This window comes from Callorhinus ursinus, unplaced genomic scaffold (assembly GCF_003265705.2).
Source record: "Callorhinus ursinus isolate GAN/ISIS: 27379988/994484 unplaced genomic scaffold, GSC_fseal_2.0 scaffold1, whole genome shotgun sequence".
In the NCBI taxonomy this organism is placed as follows: Eukaryota; Metazoa; Chordata; class Mammalia; order Carnivora; family Otariidae; genus Callorhinus; species Callorhinus ursinus.
The window spans coordinates 133,568,673-133,593,748 of record NW_027397063.1 but is presented as its reverse complement, the minus strand read 5'-3'; the positions used below and the strand labels follow the sequence as shown (position 1 = coordinate 133,593,748).

The following is a 25,076-nucleotide window of genomic DNA, read 5'->3' as shown; positions in this document are numbered from 1 at the left end:
CACTCTAACCACTCCCAACTGCCCAACTGATCCAAGTTATTATACCAAGTTGTCCACTTTCTTTTATCTGTGGAAACCTAATTTATGAATTCTCAAACTTTCGACAGGTCATTCCTTAAAAATATGTTCTCCTATTGCTCTTAAAATAGTATGCATTTTTTTAAACACTGTGAATAGTTTTATACTTTACTGTGCAAAAAACTCACAAAATCTCACAAAAACTCAAAAAAAACTATCTACTATATGAAGTCTTAAACTAGAGGAATTAGAATACGGTGGATAATTTTTGCCTTAAAGGGCAGACAATAGCTTCATGCAAGGAAGACCCAAGACATCTAACTACAGCAGATAACAAATATGAATAGGTCAGGATATCTAAAAACCCTCTCTGTCCTCAGAATGATAAGTTAAAAAAAAAAAGCATGTATGACAGAATGTATAGTAATCACCTGTTTACCTGTGACAGATATAGTAATTTATCTATTTACAAGTCTGTTTTTCCTGGACTTGAATGGGAGCTCTGAGGGCAGGGAATGTGTCCTATTTATCACCTCAAGGCCTAGAACAGTATGCAGCACATGGAAGGTGTGTGATTGATTAACTACATGAATGAACACCAGTTTTTCAACCTGATTTTCTGGCATATATATACCGTTTTGCTCTGCCTCTCAGATTGATTTTGCATTAAGGAGCTCTCACTAGGAATCTCCAACAACTTGAGAAAAATTTTCCCTTCTCCAATGAGATCCCTATAACAACATCTATTTTGTTACTGGTAGTCTTAGGAGGATGCTGACATATTGTGTGCCCTGGCAAGACTGAACAAGAAATGACAAGAATTAGGGTTGCAAATAAAGAAGGACTTACTTATCACAGTGACAAAATACTGAAATGGGGATTTCAAAGGACATTCTGGAGTCTCCAGAACCTTCTCTTCTGGGGAGACCAGTTGAAAAGCCCCCAGGAATCCTTTATCTCATGAACATTCAAAAACCATTCTAGTTCTATGATAGTATTGAAGAGAGGATAGTAGGAAGAGTTTAACCACCCTTATTCTGCTATTAAACAGGAGCAAAAATGCCAAACTCCTCACAAAAAATAAAAATAAAGGAGATTATAAAACATTTTGCAAACATAAAGGATTCTGGCCATGCTGCATAATAATTTTAATGCCTTCCAACAGAGCCACTACATTTGACAGGATTATCTTGAAAAAACAAGTGGGGTCTATTCTGCCTAAAAGAATAAACAAGTGTTGTGATTGCCCTGGAAATCCACATGAAGTCTGGATTTTATATACAAAGCTGTTTTCTTGCTCTCTTTCTCCCTTCCTTCTTTTTCTCCCTTCTTTCCTCTACCTGTTTCTCTCCTTCTCTCTCTCTCTCTCTCTCTCTCTCTCCTTGTTGTGTAGTCTTATTCTTATTAACAGATGATGACAAAAAATTACCTGCAATAAGGAAAATAGCACCCAATTTACTTAACACATGGAACAAGACCTTAGGAAGTTCTTTCTCATTTCAAGTAGCAGGAAGCTTCTTAAAGAAGGCTAAGTCATTGAAAACCAAATTACTTCCAAGTAGTCTAGATCTAGGAATCCAGGGAAGAGTGACTGCAAAAGGGCCTGGTGGAAGACTAACTGCATTAATGACCAACTAATGGCCATGCTGTAGCCTCTCCCACTGCAATGTGGCTTGGCAGCTCCTTCCATCAAGAGGAGGGGTCTATTTCCTCACTCCTTTCATCTGGACTGGCTGTATGATTTGCTGCGCCCAGTAGAACATGTCAGGAGAGACACTGAGTCAGTTCTAAGGCCAGGCCTCAAGGCACTTTCACATGTGCACACTCAATCTCCAAACCTCCAGCACTGCCACTTGACAAGCCTGGGTTAGTTCCCCGGAAGGGGAGAGATCACATGGAAGAGATCCACATTGTCCCAGCTAAGGACAATATCAACGACTAGTCAATGGCCAACAAACAGCTCAGATATGTCAAAATCCCAGCCAGTATCAGCACAGCTGCCAACCTAACATAAAACTTATCCCAGACACATGACTTAGTTTAGCTGAGACCAGAAAGCAGCTGAACCAAAGACTTGTACACAATGATAGATGATTCTTACTTTAAGCCCCTCAGTTTTGGAGTGGCTTGGTATGCAGCCATATCTACATGATACAGGCTTCATCTTTTTTATTGTTATGTTAATCACCATATATTACATCATTAGTTTTTGATGCAGTGTTCCATGATTCATTGTTTGTTCATAACACCCAGTGCTCCATGCAGAACGTGCCCTCCTCAATACCCATCACCAGGCTAACCCATCCCCCTACCCTCCTCCCCTCTAGAACCCTCAGTTTGTTTTTCAGAGTCCATCATCTCTCATGGTTCGTCTCCCCCTCTGACATACTCCCCTTTTCTTCCTCTCCTGTTATCTTCTTCTTTTTCTTTTTTCTTAAAATATGTTGCGTTGTTTCAGAAGTACAGATCTGTGATTCATCAGTCTTGCACAATTCACAGCGCTCACCGTAGCACATACCCTCCCCAATGTCTATCACCCAGCCACCCCATCCCTCCCATCCCCAACCACTCCAGTAACACTCAGTTTGTTTCCTGAGATTAAGAATTCCTCATATCAGTGAGGTCATATGATACATGTCTTTCTCTGATTGACTTATTTCATCTTTAACTCCTTACCACAAACTCAATTGATCTATCTGTCATTTATTAACCTTAATGGAGTTAACACATACCAAGACCCTGAACATATATATATACTTTATGCCTGATGCATTATGATAGATGATTGACATTTGGAGCGCCACATGTGGTGTCTAAAGGGCATCCCTATGTTCAGATGTTTAAGACTATCATAAACATGATAGGATGTTTATAACTATCAAAATCCCTAATTACAATTCATGGAGCCCCTTCTGCTGTATTAAAGCAGCCATGCCCAAACATGGACAAAACTGTGAAGTGTCACATACAAATTGTCAACATCATCTCATCAGCTCTCTGAGACAAAGTCTTTTTTCCCATCATAGTTATTGCCCCATTTCAAAATTCATCAGACAATCTCTGTTCTTCATGGCAGAAAAGAGAATGAAAACCTCTATCAAGACCAGAGACTTTAGAGACTGTCCCTATAAGAGCAAAGGAAAATCTAGAAACTCCTTGAAATTGTGTGCAAATATTTATATGTATGTTCATATATATATATATATATATATATATATATATTTTACTACAAAAATTGTCCAGTATCCCCTCTTAGCAACCAATAGAATTTTTAGGCAGAAATTCAACAAAGAAATAGAATATTTAAACAGCACAATCCACCAACAGAATCAGTAGAACACTCCATCCAACAACAGCAGAATACACATTTTTTTTTCAATTGCACATAGAACATTTACTAAGATAAACCATACTGGGGCCATAAACAACCTCAACAAATTTAAAAGAATTAAAATTATGTAGAGTATATTCTCTGATCATAAGGTACAGAAACTATAAATCAATAATGGAAAGCCATTAGGAAAAATTCTAAAACCATGACAAACAGACATACTTCTACATAATCCATAGGTCAAAGAGAAAGTCTTTAAAAAATTAAAAAATGCATGGAACTAAATAAAAACAAAACACAACATAACATATATTATGGGGGCATAAATAACATAGTACTGAGAGGGGCATTTACAGCACCAACTGCTTACATTAGAAATGAAGAAAAGTTTAATTAATAATCTAAGTTCCTACCTCAAGACATTAAAAAAAAAGAAATGTAAAATAAGTCCGTAGCAAGAAGAGGTAAGGAAATTATGAAAGAACAGAAATCAATGAAAACAAAAACAAAATCAATGAATCAAAAAGCTGGTTCTTCAGGAAAAAAAAATAATAAAACTAAAAAACCTTTACTAGAACTAACAAGATTTTTAAAGAGAGAGAAGGCACAGATCACCAATTTCATGAATGAATTAGGCTCTTAATTATAGAGAACTGAGGGTTACCAGAGGGGAGTGGGTGGAGATTATGGGTTAAACAGGGGATGGGGATTCAGGAGTGCACTTGTTGTGATGAGCACCAGATTTTGTATGGAAGTGTTGAATCACTATATCCTACACCTGAAACTAATAGTATGTTAACTAACTGGAATTTAAATAAAAACTTGAAAAAAAAAAAAGGATGAAGTAGGGAAGATAACTACAGATCCTGCAGCCATTAATAAGATATTAAGGGAATGTTATAAACAACTTTATGCTCATAGATTTAGCAATTAGAAAAAAATGAAACAATTGCTCAAAAATCACAAACTATGAAAATCCAACCAATATTAAATAGACAATCTGAATAGGTCTATTTATAACCTATTTATAATTCAAAACCTTCTAAAGAAAAAAATCTCCAGGGCCAGAGGATTTCACTTAAGAATTCTACCAAACATTTGGGGCCCCTGCCTGGCTCCGTTGGTAGAGCACGCAACTCTTGATCTCAGGGTTGTGAGTTCCAGCCCTGTGGTGGGGGTGGAGATTACTTTAAAAAATTAAAAATCTTTTGGGGCACCTGGGTGGCTCAGTCGGTTAAGCATCTGCCTTCAGCTCAAGTCATGATCGCAGGGTCCTGGGACAAAGCCCAGCATCAGGCTCCCTGCTCAGTGGGGAGTCTGCTTCTCCCTCTCTTTCTGTCTCTGCCCCTGCTCATACATGCATGTGCACTCTCATAAATAAAATCTTTAAAAATAAAATAAAAAAATAAAGAATTCTACCAAACATTTAAATAGGAATTAACCCCAACCTTGTCATTATTGACGTTTTAGACTTGATCATTCTTTGCTCTGGGGGCCTATCTTGTGTATGCAGGATATTTAGAAGCATCCCTGGTTTCTACCAAATACCAGTAGCACACTGTCTCCTCTCTTCCCCACTGTGACAACCAAAAACGCCTCCAGAAATTATCAATATCACACTGGAAACAAAATTTGTGCTGGTTGAGAATCCTGGCTCTGCAGGGTTATTCTGTAGGAATATACATTTTTTTTTTAATGGGCACTGACTGCAGTGTTATAAAAGTCTACATATAACCTATTCTATCCTAACCCAATGAATAAAACTGTAATTGCCTTGATTCTGTAGTTTTAAATGATACCCCAAAATTCCAATTTAAATATTAAGGTAAAAACAGAATGCTTTATTCATTATACGAATTTGTTTTAAAAATAACCCAGTCTGGCACACACCTGTGGTAATAATACATACTTCAGAAGCATGCTGGGAGAATTAGTACTTGGAGAGTGCTTTAAAGATGAGACCATATTAAAATTATTAGTGCAGATTTTAAAACCTACATTGTTTTAAAACTAGATTTTGCTACGGGTTGTTCTAAATTTCTAAACATAAAACCTCTACTCATCTCTCCCTAATTACTTGTTAGTGGGTTTTATAGATGCAGGACTGGCTGTAGTGCTATGTTTATTGGTCCCTGACATTTAATACTCATAAAATGTTTGTTTACAGAAGGTGACCTGTCACTGCCATAACTGGCTCAGATTCTCCTCCAAGCCATTGCTGGACCTTTGAGGGGCAGCGGGAAAAGAGAAAAAGTCAGAAATTGGGTGTGACCTGAGCCAAGGGGACTAAGATGGTATGTGGCCACAGAGGACCAAATTCCAGTGCCCTAAGAGGCTTGAATTCAGAATCCTTGCAGCCCTGTATATTTGAGTTGGTGGCGGGGTTATGGTTCTGTGAAGCCTGCATGATTTAGAGACGGTCTCCAGGCATGTACTGAGAATAGATAGGAGCAGACCCAGAGTGCAGAAATTATAGTAAAGGATGGGTTTGGTGGGCATCTTTTCAAACACTTGGTCAGAAAAGCAAGACTTACTCCAGACCCATCCTGGGGGAGAAAATAAAGCTTCTGATACATCCCAGGAAGTCAGGTCTGGTTCAGAAACTAAGAAGAGCTATGGCTTCTGGATGTTCAGAGGCTGCACCTGAGCATGCTAGAGATGCAGGCTAACCCTATGTGCTTATTAAAATAGTCTTATACTCTGTGGATCAGTGGGAGCTCCTTAGTTATTTAAAACAGGACTGTGGAGAGTGACTTACCCAAGTAGTTCCTGACACCAAGACAGTGAAACACATATGACTACTCCTAACTACATACTTAAACTCCTTTCTTCAGAGGTGAGTACCTATGATTCATACAAAGATAAAGACATGACATTTTAAGAGCTAAGGAGAAAGGGAAGGAGAATGTATCTGTCAGAGGCAGAATAACAAAACTGGCCCAAATGTTTCAAATCGAGAGACAGAGGTACTTGTTAGCCAGGGTAAGAAAGGAACAAAGGGCGACAAGGCATCCAGACATTACCAACATTAGGAAGTCATTATCCCTGCTAGAGCCAAAGAGACAAGAGAGAAAATAAGCATGACAGAAGTTTCATGAAAGCTGGAGCCATGACAGAGGGGCTCTAAGGTGGAGGCTGAGATCACACAGAGACACAGCTACTATCAGAGACGGGGCTTCAAAGCAAGAAAGGGACGTGAAAGAAATACCCTGCCTACTGCTCTATGGTATCTTTCTGGTGCCTCCCATTAGCCAAACCCTACTGGAAGCCATTGAGCAAGGGGTCCTGAGTGTTGTGATCCAGAGTAATCATCCTTTCATGTCACAAGTCAGGGCTCCCATGTGCAGAAGTGGATCTAGGCGTCAAGGCAAGTGGAAAATAATAAGCACAGGAATAAACATGATTGAATACACTATAAAAAAACAGACATTCTAATTATCTAATTAAAGTCATATGTAAATAGAATTGGTGGGTGATTTGAGGAAAGCTTTCCCCAAATATTTTCCCTATTAACCTAAAATTTCCACCATTCAAAAAGATTTGAATTTAAATAGGTGCTCTGGTAGTCTTCTGGAAGAATAACTTTTTATGTAGATAAGAAACACAGTTTGGCAAAGATTTTCCAAGAATAACTTTTGAGTTTTTGTTCATAGCTCTTATATGGATGTCACCTAATCACAATCATTTAATAGCAGTTGTTTGTGGATTAGGTCAAGAATATCCTGTGAGTTTGGCTGGAGAAGAAATTATGGAAAAGACTGTGGTAATGAATGATGGTGACTGCTGTCTTCAAATGCCTGACAGGCTGTCCAGGGAAAGAAAATTCACATTCCTTCCTTGTAGCTATGGGGCTTAGGACACAGGTTGAAAATTAATGACCCATAGGTCAAATCTAGCTGTACATGCGTGGTTTGGCTCTCAGTGTTCACCCACAGAGCGTTTTAAACATTTGAATTTGTTGCAAATTTAAAAGTCAGGAGATGACCCATAAAAAGTCCATATTCTGATTTACTTGAAAAAATCAATATCTGGCCCACATTTCTATAAAGAAACAATATATGAGAGCTGAAAATTCATACTCTTCAGTTTATCACAGTCCCTATCATTCCCTGTTGTGTTCAATACAATGTGGCCACATACCAGATGTCATTTACTATAATATTTGAATTTTAAATTTTTATAGCTGGATTACCTAGCTCATGTGTACTATCTGCTAAGCCTCTGTAGGCATCTGAATTTGAATTTCCTGAGTTAGAACTAGGATCTATGAGTAAAGTTATGGAGACACAGATTTTCACCTGATAATAAGGATGAACTCCCCCGAAATGGAACTGATTGCCATGGATGGTAACAAGTTTACCAAAACTGAGGATTTCCTAGGGAAGCTGGATCACCATTAGGCAGCAAATGGTTCCACAGAGGGAATATTTTTTTAAAGATTTATTTATTTATTTGAGAGAGAGCGAGAGCTTGAACAAGGGGAGGAACAGAGAGAGAGGGAAAGGAAGAATCTCAAGCAGACTTCCCACTGACTGGGGAGCCCGACCCAGGGCTCCACCTCACAATCCTGAGCTCAAAACCTGAGCCAAAACCAAGAGTTGGTGTTCAACGGACTGAGCCACCCAAGCGCCCCAGGTTCCACAGAGGGAATTTAAGCATTGGGTGATAATCCTTAAAGTCCCTTCCCTGAGATTTTACTGGAATTTAGACTGATCTTTTAAAGTCATCAACTAGTTCTCATTCATCTCTGATTCTAGCACAGGAATTAGAATATGCTTGAAGCAACATAAGCATATACTATGGCAGATAATACTATGATTTGTTAACTATTTCTTATTTTAAGGTCATTATAGCTAAAACAACTTTTTTTTAATCTGGGAAGGATGATACATTAAGTTACTACTCTTCATCAACAAATAATCTTATCTGATTACTTAGTCAGATAGAACAATCCAGCAGTCATGAGACACAGAATACCTTTAAAAGGAGTGAAGATGTAAATTCAAAAAGTATCAGAGAAATTCTCATTATATCCTTCAAAATTTTGAAAAGATATTACTCCAGTGAGTTATACAACAAAGTCAGTCACTTATAGGGAAAAAAAAAAGGTATGGACTGTGTTGGGCTCAGCAAAAAACAATAGAAAAATAATTCTACTAATAGTGAAAAACTCTGGAGTGACTACCTCTGGGGCTCTGATTAAAGACAGTAGCTCACAGGGGCGCCTGTGTGGCTCATATGGTTGAGCATCTGCCTTCAACTCAGGTCATGATCTCCATATCCTGGGACCAAACCCCACATCGGGCTCCCAGCTCAGCAGGGAGTCTGCTTCTGCCTCTCCCCCTGCTGTGTGCTCTCTCTCTCTCTAATGAATAAATAAAATCTTAAAAAAAGAATAAAGATAGTGGCTTACAAAATATTTGGCTTAGTCTAGCAATTCTATAGTTTGTACCTATTATATACATGCCATTCCTAAAAATAAAAATTAAAAAATGGAATGCCTCTATGAAGAGCTCAAGAACCTCTTTTGTCCATTCCCGAGAAAGGATGCTGACATAGGACGCGGACCAAGATCACTATTCGACCTTGTGGATAGAGCATGGAGTTTTTGCTGTATCATAGATGCTGCAGTGTTATGAACAAAATTTTACAACTATAGAATCCACATAGCCTAGACCGTTTGGCTTCCTAAACTTTTTAGAATTTCCCTTTTCCAAAAGTTTTCCCATGTCATTGGTATAGTAAGATGGTCCCTGGGCATCTTTAGGATATTTGTCTTTGAGTTTATTCTTTCCTGTCTTTTCTTGCCATAAGATGCAGAGATATCAATGGCCAAGGTAAGGTGGGGTCAATGGGGAAAGAGGCCAAAGTGGTAACCTGACTTGCTTTTGATCCACAAAACAACAGGAATTTTTGAGATCCAACTACAGGCCAGCCAGCTCACCCAACCTAGAGTTTACAAGTAATAACATGTTAAGAGTTTACAGGTTAGGATGATAGACAGTGTGCTTGTGTTTTCTATTGGGCCACCATAACTCATTTCCACAGAGCATTATCCTACTTTAAACCCCTTTAATGTTTTTCCATATCATGCTTAGAATAAAATCCAAACTCACCCCCATAGTCTACAAGGCCCAACGTGATGAATTTCCATCTTCTACTTCAATCTCATTTCATACAACATACATTAATAACTATCTTCTATCCTGCTGGTCTTTCTTCTCTCTAAATATACCAAGGTCATTCCTGCTTTGTGGCCCTTTGCATGCTGTTCCTCAGTTTAGAACATTTTCCCTCAGTCGTCTGCTGGCTGTTTTTGGTTTTTTTGTTTGTTTGTTTTTTTCTCATTCTTCTGGTCTCAGATTAAATGTCATCTACTCAGAGAAATTCTCCCTAAAACATACATTTCACATCCACAAGTGTCTTCAACATCACTTTGTTTTCTTTTATCAGTACAAATAACACTCTGTATTAGTTTATTTCTTGTATTTGTTTTTCTTCTAGAACATAAACTCTATGAAATTCTGACCATACTGTGGTCTCCAATGCCTGCACCAGTGCCTGGCCAAGAAAAGGCTCTCAACAGCATGGATTTGCCAGGAAAGTCCACCTCAATATTTCCCATATAGATGTACAGAAAGGATTTGGGAGTTCAGGATCCAACAAATAATGTTCTACATCATCACGAATACCAGGTATAAGCATAAGTTGCAGGTGAAAGCTCCACAGAGTAGTGTAGGACTTAAAAGGAAGAAAAAGTAACACTGGTTGGTGTGAATCAAGCAACACTCTATAGGAAACTAGCATTTCTTACGCACCTTTAAAAAGAGTGTTGGATTTCAACAGGTCAAAAAGGTAGAAGATGATATGAAGAAAGAGGTGTAACACAATCAAAAGATTAAATTTAAAGGCATGTTTAAAGATTGACATTACACCAATGGAGAGGGTTCATAAGTGAATAGTAAGAGAGGAAAGTGAGAAAGTAAGTTGGGGCTGTGTGTTGAAAAATATGGAATGGCAGCATTAAGAGTTTGAACATACCTCATTACCTATTAGGAGTCATGAAAGATTCTAGATCAGGACATGCCAGGATCAGTGACGTGATGTGGGGGAAATTTTGTGTTGCAATGATATTTAAGATGGATTGCAGTAGAGAGAGACTGAAAATGAGAACATTGGTTAAAAGGCTTTAACAATCATTGAATGGCAGCATTGGGTGCCGGAGATACAGTTTTGTCAGAAGATGGAATAAAGATATTAACACCAGAGAGACATACTAGAGGCTGAATATTGTGGATATCTGGGATGATAAAGAGGGAGGTTTTAGTGAAGCAAATAATGTGGTTTATATTCCGGGAGGGGAGAAAACAAGGATAAGATGGGTTGGGAAGAGGAAGCGCTGAGTCCTGCTACAGGCAAGTGGTTTGAGTTGCGACAGACATCCAGATAAAGATGTCCTACAGTCAGTTGGAAATAAAGATTCTATTTCCTTTTTTTTTTTTTTTTTTGAGGGGGGTGGGTAGGTGGGACTATGAAATCATCCCCTCTGGAGATAATTTAAAAGTGTGTGGAGGAGTTCACTGATAGAAAAATACAGAGGTCAAGGAACAAAGAAGAGAAGGCAGAACTTTGAAGAACATCCACATTTTGGGGGCAGCCAGAGGAACAAGAAAACAAAGGAGTTTTGTCAGGTAGTTCCAAAATAGACTGAACACCTGCTCTGTGTGTCAGAAGTTCAAGTTCCTAACAATAGTATAAATAAATGCATCTATTTATCTTCCAGCATGATTCTTCCTGCAGGATTGCAAATGTCTTATTAATGTCACCCACAACATCCATTTATTATGGCTGTTTACTATTCATCTTGAAGTGACAGCATACCTGGCACTTGCTTAAACATTTAGGAAGATAGACTTCCTGCTATAACAGATGTCAGGTAAAGGGAGATGAGGTCTACACTTCAACCTCACATAAAATCAAGATTTACAATCTGGGTCTATAGATACAAAATCCCTTTGTGTGAATTCTTTCCCACCAAAGAATTTTTTATAAGAAATTTCATTATTGTATATTTATGGTGAAGGTAATTTCCTACGTGAATTACGGGATTCTGTTGATTTTTTAATTGATGCTTTCATACCTCTCTGTGCTTGTAGGTAAGAGATCTATAGCTGATAAGCAGTCAGAGTTGCCCAAAGAAAATGGAGCCAAGGAGTAAAAAGCAGACCTGGTTCAATATGCAAGATTCACAATGATAATTCCAATTTTTATAACCCAAAGACTTATCTTTCTAGAAGTTGTTTACTTACTACCTTTTCTTACTTAATCTTCAGCTTGATAAACAGCCTCAAAGTTCAAGCACCAAAGGCTTGCTCCACCTAGCCAATAAACCTTACTTTATGTTCCTTAGACCAGTGGTCCTCAGAGTGTGGTCACACACCGATCAGCATTAACCCCACCTGGAACTTATGAGATATGCACAGTTTCCAGTCCCACTCCAGACCTAGTGATAAGAAACTTGAGAGTGGGGCTCAGTAATCTGCATTTAACACCACCTCCCAGTTATTCTACTTTGAGAATCACTGCCTTAGACCAGTGATAAAAATTCTAAGTGGTATTCATTCCATTGCCTACAGGACAAAAATCTCAATCCTAAACCTCATGAGAGCATTCCTTTTACAGATGAGAAAGCCGATCTGTCTACTGTTATCCCATGCCTAGCTTCACTCAGATCTTATCTTATGTTTGTCAATAAGAGAAGTACAAAATGGTAACCAATTAAACATACAAGGCTAATAAATGAGAAAGTCATGTGATTATAGTTTGAGTTTATATTCCAAGAAAGCATGATATAGGAAAATAATTTTTAAAAATTAATATTAGATAAAAATTTAGAATTAGTAATATTAGCATTTATATTAGAAAAAGATAATGAAAATTTATAATCTTACTTATTATTCCAGACTTGCATTACAGTGGCCAAAATTAGTATTGTCTATTATCACATTCATGGGGATAAAACTGATATGCAATCCTACTGCTATTCTCTACTAATAAGACTCAGGGCTTCTCAAGGACTAAAATCTTAGCTAACAGTAGAGAAAAATCAATACAGGTATGGAACATCTTGTTGCCTTTAAGCAAGAGACTTTCAAAAATATCTCAAGAGTAATGCTGAAAAGACAGGAGAGACTATTTAAGGGGGTGTCCACATTCCAATAATTTGAACAAGAACAATTATAGTTCTCTGGAATAACTGGTATCTATGGCTCAAGTCCATAATAGTACTCAACAATGAAAAAGTATAAGGTATGCAAAAAGGTCATTAAAAACAAAAAGGACATATTTAAAAAAAAAAACATTCCTAATAAGTAGGTTAAGGATTTGATGTATATAGATGCTCTGTTTCTTTTGTTTTTATATTTTTTCTCAATAAAAAAGAACAGCTACAGTGAATTTTAAGTCAAATAACTCAAGAAAAGTTGGAAGTTTTTCCTGGTTGATCAGAGAAGTGATCCACTCTTAAGGCTACACATAACAGTCAGTTTTGTGTTGGAGACAGATGCATGAGGCAGAGATCAAGAAGAAAATCTGGGGGCACCTGGGTGGCTCAGCAGTTAAGCATCTGCCCTTGGCTCAGTTCACGGTCCCACGGTCCTGGGATCGAGCCCCACATCAGGCTCCCTGCTCAGCGGGAAGCCTGCTTCTCCCTCTCCCACTCCTCTTGCTTGTGTTCCCTCTCTCACTGTCGCTCTCTGTCAAAAAAATAAATAAAATCTTTAAAAAAAGAAGAAAATTTGCTGTCCAGACCCCTTTTTTCATCCCCTAAGTGAATAAGTTGCTGGATATTCTGTTATCAAAATACTGAGAAAACAGGCATGAGGAAGTAAAGGCTCACTGGCTTGGACTAAGATCTGATGAACATGGAAGCTCACAGAGGGTGGTCCTTGTTGCCATTACAAGACAAGGGCTTTCAAGGGCTGACATAGCAACTGAACTTTGACTCTAAGAAAAAACTCAGGCCAGAAAATACCAGCCCAGGATAGAATCCATTTTGAAGAGATCCACTAAGATCTTATATGCCAACCAAAAATCAAGTGGCTGATAACTAGCTGAAACTAGCTGAAAACTAGCTGAAAACTCAGCTAGTTTAAGGCCACATTCTTTTTCTTTCAAGTCTTGCAAGATTACTATTAATTCTAGGAAAATATAAAAACTGATAAGCATAAAAAAAGGGAAGGGATAAAACAAGTTTATAAATAATGAAAACGTAAATCAAATCCATAGTATAAATAATTCTTTTTTTAAAGATTTTATTTATTTATTTGAGAGAGAGAGAGAGAAACAGCATGAGAGGGGAGAGGGTCAGAGGGAGAAGCAGGTGCCCCGCTGAGCCGGGAGTCCGATGTGGGACTTGATCTCAAAACTCCAGGACCATGACCTGAGCCAAAGGCAGTAGCTTAACCAACTGAGCCATCCAGGTGCCCATAGTATAAATCATTCTTAATCACTTAAGTGAAGGTATATTTTGAATCCCATGGTGATTACTCTGTGTGTGTGTGTGTGTGTGTGTGTGCGCACGTGTGTGCTGTTTGCTTTTAAAAGTTTTGTGAAGCTTTTAAATGGAAATGGTAGAGGTTCTACTGAAATATTTAGGAGAATTTGTCTACTTAAGTTTCTAATCAGCATTTAAATATTTAAGATGATATGATTCATAAAGTATGTTTTATTTGTGGCAAAAGTAGCATTTGAATAGGAAAAAATAATTAATGAGATTTAAAATGTGAGTATTAAAAAGGTACCAATAGCAATAAATGTTTTCCCTACATAAAAGAGCCTTGGTCATTTCAGGAATGATGTTATTCTCTGATTTTTTTCTTAATAGGATTCTTGTCCTAATCTTGCATAAAACATAGCCCCACCCTCCAAGACCTTAGCAAAGACTGACAAGAAAAGAGATAAGGCAGACTCTGATAGATACTGTGGTTCCATTTACATCTCTGATAAAATAAGCATCATAATCTTTACTGGGAATCCCAGAGAAGAAATTTTTTTTTCATATGTCCTCCTCCCAACAACAAAAATACATAAAGTAGGTGCGTGATGCCTCTAACAAAGATACAGGTATATCTCTTACTTTATAAGATTGACATTTTCAACGTTTATCTTTAAAAGCTACAGTAGGTCAGTCTGACATGCTTTTTAGAGCATCATAACTTGAACTTAGAGAATTGGCTCGAGTTGATAATGATAATGGCAAAGATGAAATCCCGTTTACAAAACGCCAAGCCAGAAAAAGCAAACCTCTTGTATAATAGTCCTGATCAATGCGTTAGCTACTCCACACAATATTCAATATGCCCACAAAAATGTCCCAGAACAACAAAGGCTTGCGGACAGAGTGTCTTGGAGCCCGTGTAATGGGATTTGACAAGAGCCAGGCACTTTAGGCAGGCTCAATCAATGTTAATTGAAGCAGAAGTGATTCAAAGGCAAATGGGAGTCCTTGAGAGGTGAAAGGGGGGCTCTGGGATTGTGACTCCCTCCTTTTCCCATTACCCCCTTATATTTAATTACTTGTTCTAGCCGGTGAACTGTAATTTGATTTGCCATCAGGTGACTCTTGCCTGGTCTCACATGTTAGTTGAGTCTTTCATTTAAAGGAAAAGTATCTTGTAACCTGTGAAGGTACCTGTTTTCACAGGAAGGAAACTTCTTTGGCAAGTGGATCACAGATTTATAAAGGCTCCTTTCCAGTTCCTAACAGAGCAGAGGTATCAGTAGAAGGACAAGTGGAGAAATGGTTTAGTCTCAAATGATACTGATATATTTTCTCTGGGACGTTATTATTTCTATAATTGACCAGCACCTGAATTTTGAATTCACTTGAGCTCCCACAGAAGCAGACCCTAAAACAGAAATTTGTGAGCAGATTAACTCCTTACTGGGAAAGTGATTCTAGGAAACACAGGTTGAGAAGCAAGGGAATGACACAGGAAGGAAAGGCAGACAACAAAAGCGGGTTAACAAACTAGTTCCCACCATGGGCAAGAGGAGTGTCACCTCACTGGGGAGCTCAGAGCCAGGGCAGAGGGCAGACCAGGCCTCAGTTGGCCCACCCAAGGGTGAGGAGCTGGATCATTTATATACCAACTCTCTTCAGTGGGGTTGAGGCTAGTCTCAGTGGGGAGAAGAATGAACACCCCAGCACTTCTGGCCTGGGACTACCAGGCCCCCACAGCCAGAGAAAGTCCTCGGAAATGTGGACAAGGTACCAACTGCATCTGCTACAATCTGCCTACAAATATGCAAAACGCTTTAAAGTCCAGCGGTCCTTTGAACAAATACACAATACCACCACCTTCTGTCTTTTGAACAGATACACAGTAACACCACCTTCTGGATGAGCTGTTGGAGCAAATTGGGAAGAGATTGTTTCTGTCTGACATAAATGATGTCCTTTGATACAGCTATAGGAACTAAGGTTAGAGTCAGCATCGCTTTGTTCAAGAATCTAAAATTTTCCCTGTACATGGTGCTCTCTCATTACCCTTAAGAAAGTTCTTGGACTCAACATTAACATCCATTAGGATCTCCTCTGGATAAGATGCACTGAAACCTCTGAATGCAAAATAGAAATAGAATTCAGCATAAGGTAGGGTGAACCTGGACCCCATCCAGAAGAACACCTTTACTTTTCATATCGATTTACAATTAGTTGGCATACATTTGCCAAGAGCTTAGAGAGTAACTGTGGGAAGCAGGTAGGAAAGTTGATAATTAATAGCCCCAAGTTATAAATAAGGACGATGCAGTTCCAAAGGTAAGGTTCACAGTAAGAAGCCAAGAAAGCAGACAGGCACTGGGTCCAAGGTGAGGAAGCAGCTGACCAAAATGGTAAAGAACCCAAGTTTTGGAGTCAGGCAGACCTGGTGATTTACAGCTATGATCCTCACCAGCTGGGGAGCTTGGCCTACTTACACAGCAATTTCATGCCTGTTTCTCATCCAGATCATGGGAGTTCAGGGTACCTACCTCATATGGTTGACGTGACGATTAAATGAGCCACTACTTGCAAAGTGCTTTGCCCAGTGCCCAGCATAAAGTAAATACTTAGTAATTGTTATCTGCTTTTGTGTTGTTATTATTATCGTTTTAATGACTTCAAGGTAGAAAGTAGAAAATGCTCTTTCTACTCTGTGTGGCTTGAAGTCCAGGGGTATCTGTGGGACTATAACACACACCATAGCAACCAGAGAAGAGCGACTTTATTTGCCACCCTACATGAAATGAATGATCTTAGCTCTTGACTTTGTTTCACATGTTGGTCATCCAGAAATCTCAGGTGTGGTGCTGGAGACTGCAGGGCGGGGTTTCAAAAAGTGCTTTCTACTGATGTGGCAGACACGGTCTAATGAGGCCTGAGATGGGTCGAATTCTTCCCCCTTGGTGAAGAAGACCTCTCTGTTAGTATCTAGAGACTCGCCTGCTCTCAGATGGTATGGGCCTGATGTTGCAAACAAGTGGGAGAGATGGTCTCTCCTACATCTATGTGCCCGGTAGATTTCACTTTCTATAAAAGCAAAAGTGTTGTCTCTGTGAAGGAGGTAACACCTGCAATATTGCACCGAGGGAGGAATCAAGGTATTTGGCTACATGGTCAAGGTAGTGAGCTGCAAATTGTCTTCTCCTGACTTCTGTCCCATGAATCTTCACCTTTCTTGCTAATGGCTTTAAAGCAAGGAGGCCTAAGATGCTACTCAAAGGCTACTGGGTTCTTATTCAACTATGTAGTCAACCATAAGGACTCAGAGTGTTCTTTCAATTCTTTGCTAACAAACAGAAGGATCACCATTTATGGAATGCCACCACATCCCAGTATGTTTACAAGGTGTACAGTGTCATCCATGTAATGTCCTTCTACAGGTACTTATGACCGTAACTACAGGAAGGATCGTTATTCCCATGCTGTAAGGAAATTAAAGTTCTAAGAGTGTGCAGCTTGTCCTAGAGTCTCAGAGAAATACATGGGGGCTCCAGAACGAGATGGCAGCACCCTGGCCTACCTGGGCTACACCATAACTAGAGAGGTCTAGAGCTGACCATAACATGAGGAAGGGAAGTTGACCACACACACACGGACCCCGCGTGGAGACAAGAGATGGCCCTGGAGACACTCCTGAAAGAGCAGTAAAGCTGCATCTGGCTGCGATCTCCGACAGGTCAACCACTCCAAAGGTCTACCCCGGACTTTCTGACAAAGCACTGAGGACACAGTGGTGCAGGAAATTGACAGAGACCTTGTTGCTGAGTCAACCAAAGGTGTTTTATTGCAAGGCAGGCACAGTTACAGAGCATTCAGCCAGACACCACAATTTCCGTAAACCCAAACACAGAAGCAGGCCTTGTTCTTGGATTCCTCCAAAATGAGCAGATCCACAGACAGACCTGAGCAACCCTGCTGACGAGGTCAGCTGATCTCCAATTCCTGCTTTGCCTTGGAAAATGGCACTATCCACTTGCTGCTTAGCTTTCATTCAGGGTGCTTGGAGCCACTTTTGATATTTATAATTTCTCCACCATTCTAACTGCAGGATCAGACAGGAATTAAATTTCAACCTACAAGGTTTGTGTTTCTTTGTAGTGTAACATATATATCAAATAGTGTGCAAGAGCCCCAGGTATAATATATGTTTGATTATATTTCAACTCCAAGCGATACCACATTGAGATCACTTCAGTAGCTAAGCAAATGGGACTCAGGCCATTACCTGGATCCAAAACTTGAAAAAGAAAAGAAAAGAGAAGAAAGAAAAAAAAAGAAAAGAAAAGAAGAAAAGAAAGAGAAAGAAAGAAAGAAAATGTATTTTTAATAGTACTACACAAATCAAATCATGCAGCCCCATTTACCAGGTAACCTGGGATTGCAATTCAGAAAATCCTCAGGGACAGAATTTGTTCATAAACAAGGCTAATTTCAGCAACAGAATTATACTTTCCTAAAGCAATTCTTTTCTTACAATTCTCAGGGTCAAGAGAAGAAGAAAGAAAAGACAAGGGGAGGGGGGAAGGAAAGAAAGCCAATAATTCAAAAGCATCCAGAACAGTGTTATGCAGGTGGCGGCAAAGCAAAAACAGTCCAATCAGGAACCACATGCAGCTCAAAGAGCTTCAGTCTGAAGGGGTGCTTGGCTTGAGTCCCACTCCAGGTGCTTCTTGGTTCCAGCTGCTGTGTTTCTGTCCTGGGGACCAGGAACATCTCCCTCACTGTCCTTCAGCAGTTCCCCCAGAGACCTGAGAAGGTGGTCTGTCCTCTGGCCAAAAGTGGAGCCTGTGGAAGGACACATGGGAAACAGCCCATCAGGCCTGGGCCCAACCATCTGCAGCTAAAGGCTGATGGAGTCAAGGGCAGAGGGAAGAGTGATGTTTCCTCACCTCCTCCAGGCTTCCTTCCTGCCGCCTCTCCAGAAGGGTGGCTTTATGCTTGGGAGCAGCCAGTGGCTTGGAATCTTTGAGATCTTGTAGTGAGCTCATTGGGATACCCATCACCTTTCAGTCCATGATATCTCTGTTGACAAGAACATAAAATAAATACCCCTGCATCACTGGTCTATGAATCTTGAGGAGAAGGAGACACAACAGAGTAACACACATGGAAAGAAGAGAAGGGAGGACGAGAGAGAATAAAACTCAGAAAGGATACTCTACCTGCCACCTTTCCCTGGAATTCCCCTAGGTGGTCGCATCCTGGACAGGAGGCTCCAGGTGAAGTCTAAGACCGCCCAGCGGTCTCAAAGGTCTGAAAGGTCAGGAAGCATCATTCCATTGCCACGCGGGCACCTGAACTCAAAACTCAGCTCCTTGAGAACCTCAGCCAGCTTTGCCCCAACTCTCCTGAGTGGATCCTGTCACTGAAATACTACATAACAGAGAGCAAAGTTCAGCTTAAAATTAGCAGGAGGTCCTCCATCTTCCTTTGCCCCAGGGTGGTGGTCGGGGAAAGGGCAGGGGGTTGGGGTAGGAGGGGTATCAACAACCGCCTGGGCTTCTCTTTAGTGATTTCAGTCTTCAACTTCAAACTCTCAACTCCCCACCCAGTAATAAATCTCTAAGAAGATTCCTCCAGGCCCGTGGTCCATGCCCTTTGGTTCAATCTAGCCTTGCTCATTGACTCTAAGGCATCATCCAGATCCTGAAGAAAGTTTCTATGCCTGGGTCAGGAGAACTCCAGACCTGAAGCATGCCAGACACCTGGTTCCACTTGTGACCCCCCCCCTTTCCCAAAACTCATGGGAAGTCCAGGACCACCCCTCTGTCCTTTGTAGAACCTATCTCCCTGGAACATGGGGGTAGGCTGCACACCACTGAGGAACACAGGTTGAGTATCATAGGAACTTGCAGTGCTACCAAGAAAGTCAGAGAAAGAGGAACTTATCCAAACACACCCAGTTACCAGTGTTATACCGAACAGTAGGGGCCGGTGGAAGTGGTCTGTCCTGGCCACACATTACAAAGAGGGCACACTGTCTGTAGGGGATTTAAAATCAATAATAAAGTTAAGAGTTACTCTACTTTTTACTATGACCATGCACTGGTGATTCTAAGAATGTCGGTGACAAAAGAGTCCTTCCCACCCAGGCAGAACCCCATCCTTGGCCCCTTCTGCAAACTATTCATTGTATCCTCACCCTACCAGAGTCTGTCCTTGTACTCCTCCATCTGCCTGGAATTTTCTGCCCCCGATACCACCTGCCAACATATTACCAACTTTCAAGCTCTATTTCAGATGCTACCTCTTCAAAGAAGACTCATGACTTCTTGACTAGGAGTAATCCCTCTTTCTCTTAATTCCTATGGCAATTTACCTATATTCTTTTATTTCTTCCTTGTATTATACTTGAACATGCAAAAATATTATCTTCCCTATTAATATACATCAAGATGCTATGAAAAATATGTGGAATTTGAAATTAGGCCTATGTTAGATTCCCAATTTTTACCCTGAACTAGCGGTGTGATGCTGGGCTAATTTTAACCACCTCTTTGGCTTATTTCTACATCTATAAAATGAGGAAAATATCAGGGCTGTTGCATTAAATTAGATAAACACACAAAACATCTAGCCTGAGATAATATACCCTTGACAGTTACTGGTTTCTCTACTCTCTTTATAAGGGTAGAATCTTATTCTTTTTTTTTTTTTTTTAAGATTTTATTTATTTGACAGAGAGACACAGCGAGAGAGGGAACACAAGCAGGGGGAGTGGGAGAGGGAGAAGCAGGCTCCCCGCGGAGCAGAGAGCCCGATGTGGGGCTCGATCCCAGGACCCTGGGACCATGACCTGAGCCGAAGGCAGACACTTAACGACTGAGCCACCCAGGCGCCCCTGGTAAATCTTATTCTTTCCTCCCCACTCCTGCAGGACTTGCCCAGAAAAGTGGTAAAATGTGGAGGGTACTGAAAATGAGGCTATGGAAGAAGTAGAACATAAGCCTGTTTGGAGGATTCAGTGAGGGAGTATGTGTTAAGTTCTTAGATCAAAACCTGGTACATGGTAAGAATTATAGTAATGAATATCACACAGAATAGTCTTATGAGTTATTGTAGGATTCCCTGACTCCATGAAGCACTCCAAATATCAATTATCAAGATCCTCCTTCCCCTGCTTCAAACTTCTTCCTCTCTTCCTCAAAAAAAAAAAATGTCAGAAGCTAAATACTGACAGTGGAATTTTTAGAAAATCACATAATGTTAGAGCTAAGAGACCTTTTCCCCCTTTAGGCAACATGTATTGAGAATCCATGATGTGTGAGGTAGCATCCTAAGAACTTTACAAACAGTGTCTTATTTAAATCTCATCTGAACCTGGTGGGGAGCTACCCGGACTATTTCTGTTTTACAGGTGTGGCCGCTGAGGCACAGAGAGGTTAAGGAAGCCGCCCACGGGTGCACAGCCAGTCGGACACAGAGCTGGGTTTGTTCACGAGGCTGACAATCAAGCTCTCACTCACTGTGAACGTACTCCAGAACTTTCTGTGAGGATGGAAATGTTCTGTGCTAAGATGGTAGTCATTAGCCATAAGCAGCTCCTGAGCTCCTGAAATGGGTCTACCTGGGGAACTGATTCACGTGTCAATGAGGAACTGACTTTTAAATTTTACTTAATTCTACTTAATTTAAATATAAATAGCACACATGTCCAGTGGCTGCCATATCGGACACTGCCGGTCAACTGTTCCTTAAAGACCTTGCAGAGGCCCCTTAGTTTGATGTTAGAGATGACATGATTTGCCCTAGACATAAAGTCGGGGCAGAACCTTCAGGGGGGGGGGAGCAGGACTATGCTAATTATAGAGCAGGGCATTGGAGCAAGATACACTTGAGTTCTTTAATTCACTGGCTGTGCCCACAGCACATGAGTCACCCTTCCTGATATCTTTTTGGTTAAGGAGGCCTAAAAATAGCATTTCTAGGGTCAATATGATCATCACATAAAACAGCATATGAGAGAGAGTGCGTAGCACATACCTGGTATAATTTAAGGGGAAGCTGTAGCACACATACTCATAACTTAGAAGAATGCCTCTCTCCATGCTCGGCGAGAGAGCAGAAGAAAGTAGTAACATGAGTGGGACAGGGGAGAGGTTTCCCACCCGCATTCCACTCAGGATGCACATGTATGTCACAGACCAAGCACAAGATGAGCAATACAAATGCTTTCTCATTTCAACAGGCTCTCAGAGTCTTAGTGTGTGATTCTAGTGTTTATATGTGATTTTCCCCTAATGCCCTGACTTTAGAACTTACTCACCACCCACCCCACACTAAATAAGGGTCCTTAATGTTATTCCTCCCTGCACCACGTTCTTCTGTGCAGGCTATTATTATGATTATTTCTCCAGCCAAGTGGCAACACTCCTTATCCCAGGTTGGCTACATTCTTGTTCTCACTCAGTTCATACTCAAATGTGCATGAACTCTCTCCCTTTCTCTCTTGTTCTTTCTCTTTTGTGTGTATACACATGTTTATGTTCTCTCTTTGTGTTAGTTTTTAACCTAACTGTGTTTCATCTCCAAACCCACACTGCTTCATAGTGCTGGGGCTGGGATGCTGCAAAGCACATCTCTCCTGGGCCACAGGCTCCCTGCTGGGTCTGCTGGGGGCGGGGGGGGGGGGGGGGGGGGGGGGGGGAGGGGAATGGCTCCTTCCAGGATTCCTATTCTGACACGTGATTCCAGCGAATCACATGACTCCACCCTGGCAACAGCTACTGGTTCCAGTCAGAGCACCTGCTTCCACTTTGCCGTTTCTCTGTATTCCCAGCCCAGCTAGCTGTCCAGTGTCCCCTCCTTGGAAGTCTGGGTTCCCCCTCTGCAAGGCCCATCATCCAAGTATTTAAGTTTTCATTATCCTAACTTCTTCCCTTGGTTCCCCCGGCCCTCGAGGTACAGTAGCTTCCTGCAGCGTATGACCTCTGTGAAGCTCAGTGTCTCTTTGCACCTCTTAGATTATCCAACACCTGGTTGACAAGTGATGAGGCTCAAGAAATGCCATCCCAAAAGGTTCCACCTTGGCCTCCTGAATATTTTAAACTGAAGTCTAAGGAAACAGCAGAAGCAGTAGGGTCACTATGTCCTTGGCCCCCTCTCGCCCTTCATCCCTGAAACAGGGCACAAAGCGCTCCTGGGAGAGGTGGCCTCTCAATACCCGGAGGAAAGAAGCGTCCTCATCTCTAAAGACAAAGGGACACCCAGAGGAATCCTAACCAAGGGCCTTGCTAAGTTTCCACCAGGTTACGATGCTTACCTCCTAGTCCTTGACCTATCACACTCCCCCACGAAGGCCCGCTCTCCATCCCGCCTCGCTGAGAAACTCACAGCTCTAACCAGTGCGGCGGGTCTTCATTTCCTTGTGAAGGCTCCATGTCACGTAACGTTTCTACTACATAAATATGCTTTTCTCTTGTTAATCTGTCTTTGTCAGTTTGCTTTTCAGGCAGAAGCAGGGACCCTGAAGGAACTGAGGAAAACTTTTTCCCTCCCATACAAGTCTTCATAGTAATTCCTTCTGTTAAAGTAACTTGTTTAGCTTCTATCTCCTGACAAGATCTAACCTGATACACTCTTCCTCTCCCTCTTCCATGGACAAGCTATGTTACTGTGTATATAAGAATACATGAACATGTCTTATGGGGGTTTTCCCCCACATAAAAGCTATCAATAAATTATTAATATATCCTGGCACTTCTATTCTAGATCCTCTCTGCCTAGTGTGTCAATACAGGGTAGAAAAAAAGGAATAGAGCACATCAAATCATATAATTTGATATATCAGAGAGTAATTAACCCCTGAGGCGCAATCTCTAGGAGCTCATTCCTGGGCACATCTGCCAGGGCAGCTAAAAATCAGGTAAAACACATGGACATTTCCATTAACAAACATCAACACATGGGAGTCCTGGCAGGGGCATTTGCTAAAGCCTAGGGTGCAGACCTTCTGTAGCAATACATCAACAACTATGTCAGATGAACCAGAGCCCTCTGCAGTGCTGCAGCCTTTGACAAGCTTAACTGTCCCCATCTGCCAGCTCTCCAGAGAAGGTACGTGCACACAACACAATACAATGCAATGCAGTACAATGCAATGCAATGCAATACAAGAGGACACTATATCAGAACCACTTTAGAGGTACTGACCATGACCGCCCCTTTCCCCACTTCCCCAACAATGCTGCCAGTCTTATCCTTTATAAATATGGCAGGCGACCTGGGATAAAATCCCCACTGCTTGTTGGTCACCACCTGCCTCTTCAACCTAGGTGACCTGAAGAAGCCCATGTTGACTCACAGCACCTCCACTCACAGGCAGCTTTCATTCTTCTACATTGATCCCTGTGGATGAATCAGGTCTCCATGCCACAGATACAGTGACTGTCTATCATCCACAGTGTGGCTAGCCCCAACATGATCTGCAGCCAACATATGCCTACTAGAACACCAGGCATCCAAACTTGGAGCAGCCATCACAACCTGGATCTTCAGACTCCAAACCACCTTCCATCTTCAGTATGCTTCAGCTGATACCTTCTTCCCTGTTTCACTTGAACCACACTCCTTCGAGGACCTCACATGAGAAAGCCTATGGGTTCTGGCTTCAATGTCACCCACTGTTAATCCGGGCCTTCATAGACAGTGGTTTCCTTAATGTGCAAAACCTCTCTCTCCTCTCCTTTCCAAGCCGTTGTTCCCATTAATACCTGTAAATGTAGCAGAGGCTGCCAACACTCCGCTCTTATCCCTCAGGTCTTTCCAAGGCCAACCTCCAACTGCCATCAGCTGCATCTCTTTGCGTGAGAGTTTTCCCCAAAAAATATCTGTCTGGGCCTGGCAGGCCAGGAATATATGGATAACCCATTCTGAGAGGAGTCCTCGACCCAAGGCTGATACAGTCCAGGGGATACTGGTGAGGTGCATGTTCTTAGCTGTTCCCCATTATCTCCCCATATGCTTGAGCATGAGTGTCCATCATCATCTGCAGCTGGCTCAGGAACACACCCTTTCTTGGCTGCCTTTCTCTTATCTTCCTTTCCCTTTCCTCTTGGGGGTGTTTCTGAAACTTCTCAAATAAACTACTTGCTCTAAATCTTTGTCTCAGGGTTTTTCCTGGAGAACCAAACTTAGGCAGAAGAAAACTATCTTTTTCCAATTCCAGTTACTTCAAGGCAT

The 25,076-nt window shown here is 41.0% G+C and overlaps 1 protein-coding gene and 1 long non-coding RNA gene across 7 annotated transcripts in view; both read right to left on the bottom strand.

Moving 5' to 3' along the window:
• RBMS3 (RNA binding motif single stranded interacting protein 3) overlaps positions 1-25,076 on the bottom strand; it is a 1,359,336-nt gene that overhangs the window by 1,184,261 nt on the left and 149,999 nt on the right. The gene's annotated exons all lie outside the window — the stretch shown is intronic.
• The window catches only part of LOC141374192 (uncharacterized), a 92,431-nt gene continuing 86,144 nt past the window's right edge, over positions 18,790-25,076 (bottom strand). The window contains exons 2-3 of the long non-coding RNA XR_012380879.1: positions 19,058-19,268; positions 18,790-18,917 (exon numbers count right to left, since the gene is read on the bottom strand). This is a non-coding gene — a long non-coding RNA (uncharacterized lncRNA). The remainder of the gene's footprint in view (positions 18,918-19,057; positions 19,269-25,076) is intronic.